The 13389-nt window shown below is 40.8% G+C and overlaps 1 long non-coding RNA gene across 1 annotated transcript; it reads right to left on the bottom strand.

Annotated features, from left to right (window-relative positions):
* Positions 1-2588: 2588 nt before the first annotated feature.
* Positions 2589-7969, bottom strand: LOC129633025 (uncharacterized). Its single transcript, XR_008704839.1, has 3 exons — positions 6553-7969; positions 5480-5594; positions 2589-2928 (listed from the first exon to the last, which is right to left on the bottom strand). It is a non-coding gene; the product is annotated as an uncharacterized LOC129633025 (long non-coding RNA).
* Between the last annotated feature and the right edge of the window lie 5420 nt (positions 7970-13389).

The following is a 13389-nucleotide window of genomic DNA, read 5'->3' as shown; positions in this document are numbered from 1 at the left end:
TCTGTAGCCTTTTCTCTCAATCAAGTTTGTGGTGCTGAGTTGTAAGGTGAGTTCTCTCAGAAAACAATGAAGATATTTGGTTATTGTAATGTTGACCCAGTGGGTTCAGAAGTCATCAATAATTATTAGATGCTAGCCAGAAATGTGGAAACAAAACCTAGCCAACACCCATTTTTAATCAAAGATGGAACTTTTCAACAATGTAGAATAATGGAAAGAACATGAGCTACGCGATCCCGGGTAAGTCCCCGGGCCTCAGCTTCCATATCTGTCACATGGAGTGAACGTCACTTCCTGTATAGGAGTGTTGTGGAGATAAATGCGATGACATGCCGGAGTGCGTTAGGTGCTTTGCTGTGTCATTCACGTTTGTGATTATGAAAAGTATGCTTGCCCTGAACCTCTTTGGAGCGTTTTCTTAATTTCTCTGAGTATTAACATCATTTGTATCACTTAATGGTTAGGCTGAAGCTTTCTAGTATAAAGGATGTTTTTAAAAATAAATTAATTGAAAAAAACATAAAAAAATAAATTAATTGCCTACACTATAAAATAAAGGGTTGAACTGATTTGAGAAAGACTGCTTACAAGTCTCTGATTTTGAAAGTAAATGGTATGATTTGCAGTATGTACAAATAAGACCCCTATTCATGAAAGTAAGATGTGAGTTCCCATTGGATTATTAGTGTTATAGAAGAAATTTTAAGCAGAATTATGTCTTTAAACATACATTAATGCAGACTTTTCTTTATGCAGATTCACTGTACTAGCTGTGACTGTGTGATGGCTATATTGACTAAAAGGTTTTAGTTTAGAATTCTGTTAATGAGGGTTGACAATTTTTCAATAAACGCTACTCTAAACACTGCACTCACATAAGGTTTTTCTTAATTGAGATATAATTGAAGTTATGTTAGTTTCAGGTGTACTAAGATAGATTCTTGACAAAGTGTTCCCAATAAAAAAAACAGAAGGCTCGAGTCAAAAGCAGTTTCCTCACAGGAAGCAAGTGGAAAGCAGTGGTCAGATTTTTTTCTTTTACTGTTTTCCCCTTAGGAAAAAAGACTTTGAGGCTCACCTGTCTAACCCATTCTTTCAATGGGAAAAGATCCACATGAGGAGAAAGAACTGAAAATAGACAATTGCATGACATTTGTTGATAGTAGTATATCTGAACTTCATTTTTCTATAATTTCTAGGAAAATATTACGAGGTCATACACATGATTTTCTACCACAACATTATTACCATAAACATCCACATAACCTAGTGGTTTTATTTACTTATCTTGTGAGTGCAGGTTATTTAAGATAGCACAAGACAGTACATCATTAGTGGCAGGAAACTCTCTCAGTTCAGTTCAATTCAGTCACTCAGTCGTGTCCAACTCTTTGCGACCCCATGGACCGCAGCATGCCAGGCTTCCCTGTCCATCACCAACTCCCGGAGCTTGCTCAAACTCGCGTCCATCGCATCGGTGATGCCATCCAACCATCTCATCCTCTGTCGTCCCCTTCTCCTCCCACCTTCAATCTCTCTACTCAATTTGTAAAGAAGACCATGTTTGATTCTGCTTTAACAATAAGAGTGATCAACACTGGAAAACGATGGACAAGAATAATGGTTAATACTAATAATATGCTTACTAAGGCATTGTTCTCACCAATGTACATATACTAATTAATTTTCACAACTTTGGAGTTGGTACTATTACTCTATCAAAATTAACTGTTTTTGCAGTAAATGTGTTAAGTTAATGCAAATAAAACACAATTAGAAACAAGGTCATAACTGTGTGACGTGATGGATATGTTATATAGTTTGGTTGTAGTAATGACTGTATATGTATATCAAGTTATCACACTGTAGAACTTAAACATATACACTCTTTATTTGTCAATTATACCTCAATAAAGCTGAGGGGAACAAAAGAACAAGCAGCTTAAAAAAAGAATTGACCACAGATGTGGTGAATCTAAGTCATTAAAAGGTGAACACATCAAGCTCTTGCAAAGAGCCTCAGGTAACTCGTTGTTCTTGTAAATAAAACATTGTCTCTGCTGTTGCTATAAGGAAGCTGTGTGATCAATGATAGATTTTCTTAGAAAACAGGACACGAGTGTCACTTGATAGAGGAACACTCATGCCTAATGTTCAGCTCAACCAATATAAACTGTTACATTAATAGTCCAAATAGTAACATGGATTAGTTCTCCTCTGGGTTTCTTTCTCAGCAGTATAGGAGATAAAAATATGAATCTCCTGGATCCATCCTGGAAAGACAGGGCTAAGTACAATATTTAAAATCTGAGTGGTGACCCACTTAAATAGTAATTGACGAAATGTTGAATGGATAAGAGAAGAAGTAAGCTGTGAGAAGACAGGGCCATACCTGCCTTAAGTATAGGGTCTGGCAGAAAGGAGATACTAATAAATATTTGCTGCTTGAACGCTGAATCCTCAGAGGCAAATGTCAGACTTGAGATGGAGGTGAGTTGGGCTACTAGAGTGGAAGGTGGCTGGTTCCCTCAGGGCTATACAAAGAATGAGTTTTCTAGCTCTCTCCTGAGAACTAAATAAAAATGGAAGCTTCAAGGACATAAGGCTTCAAAACCCTAGGATTTTTATTTTATTATGTTTTTATTGTGAAGTCATTTTAGTTTTACAGAAAAGTTCTAGGAATAGTGCAGCTTCTCTCAGCTTCCCCCAAAGTTAACAACAATCAAAACCAGGAAATGAACATTGGTGCAAGGCTGTTAATGAGGACATGCCAGGGCCTCCAGTCTTCTCCCTGATATCCCTTTTCGGTCCTAGGGTCCAATTCAGGATCCTACATTGCATTTAGTTGTGGTGTCTCCTCAGTCTCCTCCAATCTGTGATGATGCCTCAGTCTTGCTTCCCTGGTAGCTCAGCTGGTAAAGAATCCACCTGTAATGCAGGAGAACCCAGTTCAATTCCTGGCTCGGGAAAGATCCGCTGGAGAAGGGATAGGCTACCCACTCCAGGATTCTTGGGTTTCCGTGGTGGCTCAGCTGGTAAAGAATCCACTTGGAATGTGGGAGACCTGGGTTTGATTCCTGGACTGGGAAGATACCCCGGAGAAGAGAAAGGCTACCCACTCCAGTATTCTGGCCTGGAGAATTCCATGAACTGTATAGTCCATGAGGTTGCAAAGAGTCAGACACATCTGAGCGACTTTCACTTTCCTTGTTTTTCATGACCTTGAAACTTTAGACTGGCCAGTTATTTTGTAGAATGAGCCTCAATATGAGATTGTCGGATGTTTTCTCATGATTAGTTTCAGGTTATGAGTTTTGAGCAAGAATATCACACAAATGACCTTGTGTCTTTCTCAGAGTGTCAGGTCAGGTGTTCATGATGTCTGTATGTCTTATTACTGGTGACTTTAGCTTTGATCGCTTAGTTAATTAAAGCATTGCAGGCCAGGTTTTTCTACGATTAGGTTATTATTTTTCCCTTTGTAATTGAGAAATATGTTGGAGAGATACTTTGAGATTATGCAAATATCCTATTTTCAGCTTTTGTCGTTGTTATTCAGTCACTCAGTTGTGTCCAACCATTTGCAACCCCATAAATGGCAGCGTGCCAGGCTTCCCTGTCCTTCCCTATTTCCTGGAGTTTGCTCAAACTTATGTTCATTGAGTCAGTGATGCCATTTAACCATCTCATTCTCTGTCTCCCCCTTCTCCTCTTGCGCTCAATCTTTCTCAGCATCAGGGACTTTTCCAACGAGTCGGCTCTTTCTTTGCCCCAGGTGGCCAAAGTATTGGAGCTTCAGCTTCAGCTTCAGTCCTTCCCATGAATATTCAGAGTTGATTCAGCTTAAGCTTTCCCAGTTTTGCCCACTAACTGTGGTTTTGGTTTGCATTTCCCTGATGATTAGTGATGTTGAGCACCTTTTCATGTACCTGTTGGCCATTTGGATGACTTCTTTGGGAAAATATCTATCCAAATGTTATTTGGATCTATTTTTTAATTGGATTATCCTTTTTCTGCTGTTGAGTTGTATGAGTTCCTTATATATTTTTCTGTAATACCCCCTTATCAGATGGGTGCTTTGCTGATATTTATGGACAAGCTCTTTGTGAGGGGTTAAAAGGGGAAGGATCCTCAAAGCTCTTTTCTAAAAACTGGTTTATTACTAAATCCTACTTCAAAATGTTATCATATTTAATCTTAGGTAATAGGATTGCTGCCAAGAAATGCAAATGATTTAATTTCTGTACCCTATGAAGATTTTGTTCAAATGTATGAGTTCTTAACCTGTGGACCATGAATAGGACTTTGATAGGGTTAAGAACCTCCTGAAAAGTAAATTCACAATTGGGTGAATATGAGTAAATGTGTATTATTTTAGGGTGAAAATATGAGCTTTTCCCCAAATTCTCAAATGTGTCTGTGACCTTGTTCCCTCTACCTCCTGATTAAAGAAGCCGTTTCTTTAATCAGCCGAGTGGACAAACACAGATCATTCTTTTGTACTTACTCAAACCTGAAGCACTGGGTTTGGCAACACAGATAGAGGAGGACAGAATAAACTTTAGTCCAACTTGATCATTTTGGTTGGAGGAAAACACATTCATACAATGGATGAAAGATGATAAGCTTTCCTTTTATGTTGCCAGCTACACAGATTTGGCTCAGCATTGCACCATGAGGTATGTTTAACTTATAGAGAAACAATTACATTTTGATGCCAACAAAAAAAGCAAATACGTGTTTGGTGTGATTAATGATACACTTTCCCACTGAGGCTTTAATCTTGCAGTGTAATGTTTGCTTATTGTGGTTTATACAGTTCATCACGCAGTCAGTGTCAAAGGTGTAAGTCGCCCAGCAGCATGTTAAAGGTTTTGTGGAACACCATATCCATCCTTCTCTCAAGGGCTCTTCACCTGTTTCTTAAGACAGCTCATGTTGTGTGAAGGAAGAATGCAGTGTTTTCTACTAAGGAATGTTTTAAGGATGGTATTTTGTATTTGTCATCAAAGCCATTTTGTGTGTTATAGTGTTAGTTGCTCAGTCGTGCCTGACTCTTTGCAACCCCAAGGACTGTAGCTCCTCTGTCCATGGAATTCTCCAGGCAAGAATACTGGAGTGGGTTGCTGTTCCCTTTCCCTTCTCCAGGGGATCTTCTCCACCCAAGGACTGAACCCAGGTCTCCCGCATTGCAGGCAGATTCTTTACTGTCTGAGCCACCTGTGGCACATTTTAACAGTGCTGAAGTGACTGGCAGAACAAATAGATCCTGAGCTACACGCATATGATGGGGGCAGGGGAGCCGGGAGAAAGTGATGAACAATGAGATTTGTTGATAGTATGTTTAGTGACCTGGTCTATCATGAGCATTCTAGGGATCAATAGAAATTATTTATAAAATTGTTAGTAGAAATCATAAAAAATATTTGTCATCTATAAAACCAGATGAAAAGTTTTGCAGAGAAGTTGTGAAAAGCACCTGCCATTCTTTGCTCCTTCTTCCTTGGTTTATTGAGCTCCTTGACCCCTGGGTGTTTCCAGGCGGTTCCTGCTCAGCTCCCACTACTTCACAAACAGCAACTAATTCCAGAGACCTCACATTTTAAAAGAGAAAGACAAGAGAGTTTGTATCTACAACCTTGAGGTTGCAGATGCTATGAAATGTTTCCATTTGTCACACATCTACATTTTGGAGCCTCCATCCAGAAGCCCTAAGGCCCCATGTTCACCTGTTGCAGTAAGTCCCCTACCAACAAGTCTAGGTAGGATGGGAAAGAGAGATTTAGGGATGATAAAGGGGACTTATCTGTTAGAAAAGTTGGAGGTTGAATGGGAGCTTATCTTTTGCATATTAAGCAAGACTTTTGTGTCCCTGGCACTTTAGGCATAAAAAAGTAATATATGTGTACTGGGGTGAGGGTTTGAAAGGGAAAATAGAAAAAGACGCAAAGAATATGTGTGTCATCTCTAGAGATGAAGTCTTAATAAGGGGCTGTTGGAAGATGTTCCTTCTTGCCCAGACTCCAGAGTAGAATGGACACCTCTTTCTGTAAGGTGAGGGGTGGAGGTAACACTGAAGCCAATGTTTATTCAACAAATAGTGATCTGTTGCTTCTGCCAGATTTTGTACTAGGTGTCAGAGAACCAAAGATGATTGAAACGTACTCCTGACCCTAGTGAACTCCCAGCCGAGGGAGATGAAAGCAGTCACAGACTGTCACGACTCTGCATAATAAGCTTAGTGATCAAGAAATGCACAGAACAAGAGAGAAGTGTAGATAAGGTACCTAATTGAGCTTGGCATGGAGGAACATTTTCTGGAAGCAGAGCCTGAGCTAAGACCAGAGATCAGTAGACTTAGGAGATCAGTAGGAAAATACTGAGATCTTAAATATTGTTTTTAGAAGCTATGCGGCTGAGCAGACCAAAGAGATGGGAAGCCTGGGGCCGGGGAGGGAGCCAGATGCACCAAGGTAGGAATGGTCAGCATGGTGACTGGGGTTAATTTGACCATAAAGAAGTATATGACCCCCGAGGGCTTTTGAAACTCACTGCAAGAGGCCGTGCAGGGTATCGGTTATGAATATGGGCTGAGTTTCTTTCTTGGTAAAACGAGTATTTCGGAGTGTTGTTGTAAGGTTTAAATAAGTTAGTATAAGAGCCTTGGTATGTACTAAGCATCGGTGGTACTCTTGGTTCTGAGGCCGTGGTCCACAGTGAAATTCCTTACAGCACCGGTGAATGAGACCAGTGGCTGATGAGGAAATGGCTTTTTAGGCAGCAGTGCCGACAGCAGTTCTTCAGAAGGGAACACGGGGAACGCTGGTGTTTCCCAAGGGCAGAGCTGAGAAGAACCTAACAGAATCACCTGGGCAGCATCTGCAAACTACACATGTTCAGGATGTTCCCAGCTCTGCTGACTCAGCACCTCCAGGTGTAGGGGCCAGGCATGAGTGATGGGGAAAAGGCTTTCAGGTGATATGTCTGCTCAGACCTCTGGCCTGAAGAGCGTGGCTGGCTCTGCCTAACTGTAGGACCACAACCCAACAGGGAATGAATTGAGCGAAGAGCATGCCAGGCACACCCTGCTGCTGGGTTGTTTTCCTGAATACACAGAAGAAATCAGATCGTTTCCCTTTCCACCCTGCAATTTGATGCTCCCATGTGCAGATGTCAAGAGATGGGGTGAGGCCAAAGATAAAAGGACAAGAGCAACAGAAGAGCTTTGCAACCGAAGGGATTAGGGTGTGGTGCCCTGTGCTTTAGAAATTTGACTTATGTTAAACAAGGGAGGGTCTGGGGAGCTTATGCAGAGGCTTTGTGCTTCTTACTTTACAACCATCCATAGAAGATGTTGATGTAGGTGGAGTCTCCAAAGCAGGGAACACAGATGGGACTGGTCAGGCTTGAATGCATCTCTGTGTCCCACAAGGGGCTGTCTGTGGGTGTTTCTCAGGAAGCACTCTATCGTGAATACCTCGCCTGAGTACACCTAAAGGAGACATCGTTAATGTAAAACATATTTATAAACTATGATGCATAAAAGAGGAAAAGAAGCAACAATTGTTAGCTGTCTAGAATCTCAGAATTTCAAATGTCCCACAAAGAGAATTCCATAATGTTGCTTGCTGTCCCTGGGGAGGTTTAGTCCCCGTAGCTTCCCTCCTGACTCTGGGGTACTGCCATGCGCCAGAGATGTTCACTGCACCGCTGTGGGCTGGTCTGCGTGCTGCTGGCTTTAGAACTTTCATGAATGTCTATGTATGTGAAGTCACTCAGTCATGTCCGACTCTTTGCGACCCTGTGGACTGTAGCCTACCAGGCTCCTCTGTCCATGGGATTCTCCAGGCAGGAATACTGGAGTGGGTTGCCATGTCCTTCTCCGGGGGATCTTCTGGACCCAGGGATTGAACCCTGGTCTCCTGCATTGCGGGCAGACGCTTTAACCTCTGAGCCACAGTTGACAATTCTGTTTGCTGAAATGGCTATTGCCAAGGCTTCCAGTATTGTGTTGATACTAGGGGTTCACAAAGAGCTAAGTCCTTTAGAAGACCTTTGAATCCAGAAAGGAAGACATAAACAATAATGAAGCCTACCATTTCACCAAGTTCTGGCTGAGTACGAGCTCTAGTCCTCACCAGAGTCTCAAAAATGCACGTAAGGTTCATGTTATGTTCTTCACATTGAGGGTAACTGAAGCACATCTTGAAAGTTAACTTGCTAGAGGAAAATAGTTAGCAAGGGGAAAGTCAGGTCTGTCTGATGACAAAGGCTGCTCTTTCTACTCAACATTGTCTCTTAACCAGCAACATGATTAGCAATCAATTAAAGCATAGTGTGGCAGCAATCGTTACGGTGGTATCTTCGAGGCACCGTGAGTATATGGGTGAGAAGGGACAAAGGCTGACTTCTGTCGTCACATGCAGACCAGAGGTCTACCCTGTACTGGTAGTATAAGGGGTACACGGTTAAGTGTTACTATACCTATTTAGAAAATTGGAGAAATGTCAAAGTTTCTGAATGGAGCTGGGCCACACATTTTTGTAAGTTCAGATATGTAACTACAAAATTAGAAATTAGCTACTTAAAATTTTTAAAAATTTTAATTGTAGTAAAACACACCTAACATATTTACTATCTTAACCATTTTAGATATATAGTTCAATAATATTAAGTATATTCATTTAATTGTGTAACTAATATTTTATCTACTCTCAAAAATAAGTATCTGTTAGTGTGTTTCTCTGGAGAAGGCAATGGCACCCCACTCCAGTACTCTTGCCTGGAAAATCCCATGGATGGAGGAGCCTGGAAGGCTGCAGTCCATGGGGTCGCTAAGGATTGGACACGACTGAGCGACTTCACTTTCACTTTTCACTTCCATGCATTGGAGAAGGCAATGGCAACCCACTCCAGTGTTCTTGCCTGGAGAATCCCAGGGACGGGGGAGACTGGTGGGCTGCTGTCTATGGGGTCGCACAGAGTTGGACACAACTGAAGCAACTTAGCAGCAGCAGCAGCAGCAGCAGTGTGTTTTTCATTTATTTTTCAGTTTTATTTCTTCTATACTTTTTTTTTAAATTTTATTTTATTTTTAAACTTTACATAATTTTATTAGTTTTGCCAAATATCAAAATGAATGCGCCACAAGTATACATGTGTTCCCCATCCTGAACCCTCCTCTAAGTTCGTTCAATTTTAAACCTACTTTTTATGAGTGATAGGTAACTTGCTAATTTCTTTCTCCCCTTTTCAAATGTAAGTTCTTTTGTCTGCCTTCTTTTCAAAAACCTTTACAGTTTAACCTAATCACTTAGCAAGATGGTTAACAGTCTTTCTTCTTTTCTTCTAGAAATCTTATATTAATAGGAACACCAGTGTGCCCAGCTTAAAAAGCCTACACATTTCCAGCCTCCTGTAATTGCCAGTGGTACCTAATGAGATATAAGTGGAGGTTGTTGGGTATAGATTCCAGGAAGCTTCAAAAGAGGCTGATCTTCAAAAGAGGTTGATCTGGGAGGTATGCCTCTTTCCCTTGCTCCTTCCTTCTTCATGCTATGTGGAACATAGACATGATGGCTGGTGCTATAGTAGCCATGTTGCAATTATGAGGCTACCTTGAGGACTGGAAGCAGTGTAAAGATGGTAAAGCAAGAACGAAGGGGTCTGAGGCCCTGATGATGATGATGAAGCTGATCAGGACAATATATCTCTGGGCTCCCTTGACATGAAAGAAAATTAAAGCTCTCTCTTATTTAAACCACTGTTGTGTGAGTTTTGTGTTGTATGCAGCCAAACCTAATCTTAACTAACATGGTATCTCTAATCTAGATGTCTAGTCCATCTAGACGGTAGATGGACTCTGTCCTCACCTTTGCCTGAATGCTGCATGCTCATTAGGATCCATGTCTTCTCTCTTACTAGCCTTTTGGCTTATACTGTTCTTCTTTCTGCCTTTATCATCCTTCAAGGCTTACTTCCTCCATGAAGCATCTTTGACTACTCCAGTCTTCGTTGGTCTCTGTCCTCTAAGCTCCCAGGCTTTGACACTCTGCACAGTTCCACAGGTGGTGATGCCACTGAAGTCCTGGCCGCTGCTCCTGAAGGGCCTGGCAGTGCCTGTTGGTGCTTGTGGGCCTCATCTGAGTCATATGCCTTTAGGACACATTTTTAGAGCAGACATATTTCTCTGAATTCAGAGCTGAAAAAAATGTATCTTTGATACTTTCTTTCACTCTCCTTTCTTTCTTCTCTTGTAGCTTTTTTTAGTAGTATGTTGAATATGTGAGCTTAATCTTTAAAAACTTTTATTTTTTACTTCATATTTTCTGTGCATTTGCCTTTATGAAAAAAATTGAAGTATAGTTGATTAACAGTGTTGTGTTAGTTTTGGATTTATAGCAAAGTGATTCAGTTTTGTATATATATTATATATGATTCATTTGTATCATTTTTTTAGATTCCACATTTAAGTGATGTCATATAATATCTATCTTTGTCTGACTTCACTTAGTATGATATTCTCCAGGTCCATCCATACTGCTGCAAATGGCGATAATTCATTCTTTTTTAATTATTAAGTATTATTTCATTGTATATATATACCACATCTTTATGCATTCATCTGTTGATGGACACTTAGGTTGCTTCCATATTTTGACTATTGTAAATAGCGCTGCTGTGGACATTGAGTTGCATGCATCTTTTTGAATTAAAGTCTTTGTCTTTTCCAGATGTATGTCCGGGTGTGGGACTGCTGTTCAGTTCAGTTCAGTTCAGTTGCTCAGTTGTGTCTGACTCTTTGCAACCCCATGAACCACAGCACGCCAGGACTCCCTGTCCATCACCAACTCCTGGAGTCCACCCAAACCCATGTCCATTGAGTCGGTGATGCCATCCAGCCATCTCATCCTCTGTCGTCCCCTTCTCCTCCTGTCCTCAATCTTTCCCAGCATCCAGGTCTTTTCAAATGAGTCAGCTCTTCGCATCAGGTGGCCAAAGTATTGGAGTTCCAGCTTCAACATCAGTCCTTCCAATGAACACCCAGGACTGATCTCCTTTAGGATGGACTGGTTGGATCTCCTTGCAGTCCAAGGGACTCTCAAGAGTCTTCTCCAACACCACAGTTCAAAAGCATCAATTCTTTGGCACTCAGCTTTCTTTATAGTCCAGCTCTCACATCCATACATGACCACTGGAAAAACCATAGCCTTGACTAGATGGACCTTTGTTGGCAGAGTAATGTCTCTTCTTTTTAATATGCTGTCTAGGTTGGTCATAACTTTCCTTCCAAGGAGTCAGCATCTTTTAGTTTCATGGGTGCAATCACCATCTGCAGTGATTTTGGAGCCCAGAAAAATAAAGTCAGCCACTGTTTCCACTGTTTCCCCATCTATTTGCCATGAAGTGATTGGACCGGATGCCATAATCCTAGTTTTCTGAATGTTGAGGACTGTTGTATAACACATTAACTCTATTTTTAGCTTTTTAAGGAACCTCCATACTGTTTTCCTTAGCGGCTGTACCAGTTTACACTCCCACCAGCAAGGTAGGAGGGTTCCCTTTTCTCTAGCATTTGCCTTTTCTTAAACTTTCTGGAATATTTTCTCAACATTGTCTTCAACCTTGTGTTGAAGTTTTTAAACTTTACTACCTTATTTTTTCATGTCTAAATATACTTTTTTGTCCTCTGTCCCCTTTTCATAGCTTCCTGTTCTTATTTGATAGACACATTATTTCATTTTATACCTCTGGAATGTACTAATGAGAATTTATGGAAATTTATGGAACTAAAGAGCCTCTTGATGAAAGTAAGAGAGGAGAGTGAAAAAGCTGGCTTAAAACTCAACATTCAAAAAATGAAGATCATGGCATCTGGTCCCATCACTTCATGGCAAATAGATGGGGAAACAATAGAAACATTGGGAGACTTTATTTTTTTGGGCTCCAAAATCACTGCAGATGGTGACTGCAGCCATGAAATTAAAGGACACTTGCTCCTTGGAAAAAAAGCGATGACCAACCTAGACAGCATATTAAAAAGCAGAGACATTACTTTGCCAACAAAGGTCCGTCTAGTCAAAGCTATTGTTTTTCCTGTAGTCATGTATGGATGTGAGAGTTGGACCATAAAGAAAGCTGAGTGCTGAAGAATTGATGCTTTTGAACTGTGTTGTTGGAAAAGACTCTTGAAAGTTCCTTAGACTGCAAGGAGATCAAACCAATCAATCCTAAAGGAAATCAATCCTGAATATTCATTGGAAGGACTGATGCAGAAGCTGAAACTCCAATACTTTGGCCACCTGATGCAAAGAGCTGACTCATTTGAAAAGACCCCGATGCTGGGAAAGATTGAAGGCAGGAGAAGAAGGGGACAACAGAGGATGAGATGGTTGGATGGCATCACCACCTTGATGGACATGATTTTGAGCAAGCTCTGGGAGTTGGTGATGGACATGGAAGCCTGGCTTGCTGCAGTCTATGGGGTTGCAAAGAGTTGGACATGACTGAGCAACTGAACTAAACTGATGGAAAGTTCTGTTTTCTTCCTCGCACTGTGTCTGTTTTATTTTTCTTCCCTATAGCTTAAATTTTAATTTCTTTAGTTTAATTCTATAGTTAAATTTTGGACTCTTTGTCATAGTGTGCCTTTTCTTATAGAAATATAATTGTCCATATTTGAAACAATATCCAGGATTCAGTGGTTTTTAAAGCTCCCTGTGATATTCCAGTGGTCTACAGCAGCGGGCAGGCAAGCTACAGCCTATGGGGCAGATCTGGCCCACTTTGCTTTTGTAAACACAGATTTCTGGAACCCAGACAAGTTCATTTGTTTCCATATTGTGGCTCACTATTTTTGTACTACAGTAGCAGAGTTGAGTGGTTTTGACAGAGACCATACAGTCCACAAGGCCTAAAATATTTATTTTTTGCCCCTTTACAGAGGAAGTTTGCTGGTCCCTGGTCTAGAAGAAGGCAGAGGCCATCTTGTAAGCCCTGAGCTTGTCCATCACTTCTGTCGTGGTTGCTTTCCATGCTCATCTATGGCTGAAATGATTTTTCAAAATTAAAAATGAATTATTTACACTATGCAATAATCTCAGCAAGTGATCATTTAAGACATTTACTTTGATAGAACAACATCCTTTTATGGCAGGGCTCTGGATAGGACACTATATTATTGCAAAACAAGAAGAGTTAAAGACGTGTTATTTTTGGACTCTATTTTTTCCCAAGTCTTTCAATTTTCCTTGGTACATTATGGATGATTCTTAAGTCTCTTTATCTGAGTTGGAGTCTCAGGACCTGTATAAGCTTACTTGCCCTTCCCACCCCCTTAAAGTCCAAAGGAAAAGCTCTGCCAAAATATACAACTTCAGGGCTGAATGG

This window comes from Bubalus kerabau, chromosome 18 (genome assembly GCF_029407905.1).
Source record: "Bubalus kerabau isolate K-KA32 ecotype Philippines breed swamp buffalo chromosome 18, PCC_UOA_SB_1v2, whole genome shotgun sequence".
In the NCBI taxonomy this organism is placed as follows: domain Eukaryota; kingdom Metazoa; phylum Chordata; class Mammalia; order Artiodactyla; family Bovidae; genus Bubalus; species Bubalus kerabau.
Note: the sequence above shows the minus strand (reverse complement) of the source record. Positions and strands in the feature narration are given on the sequence as shown.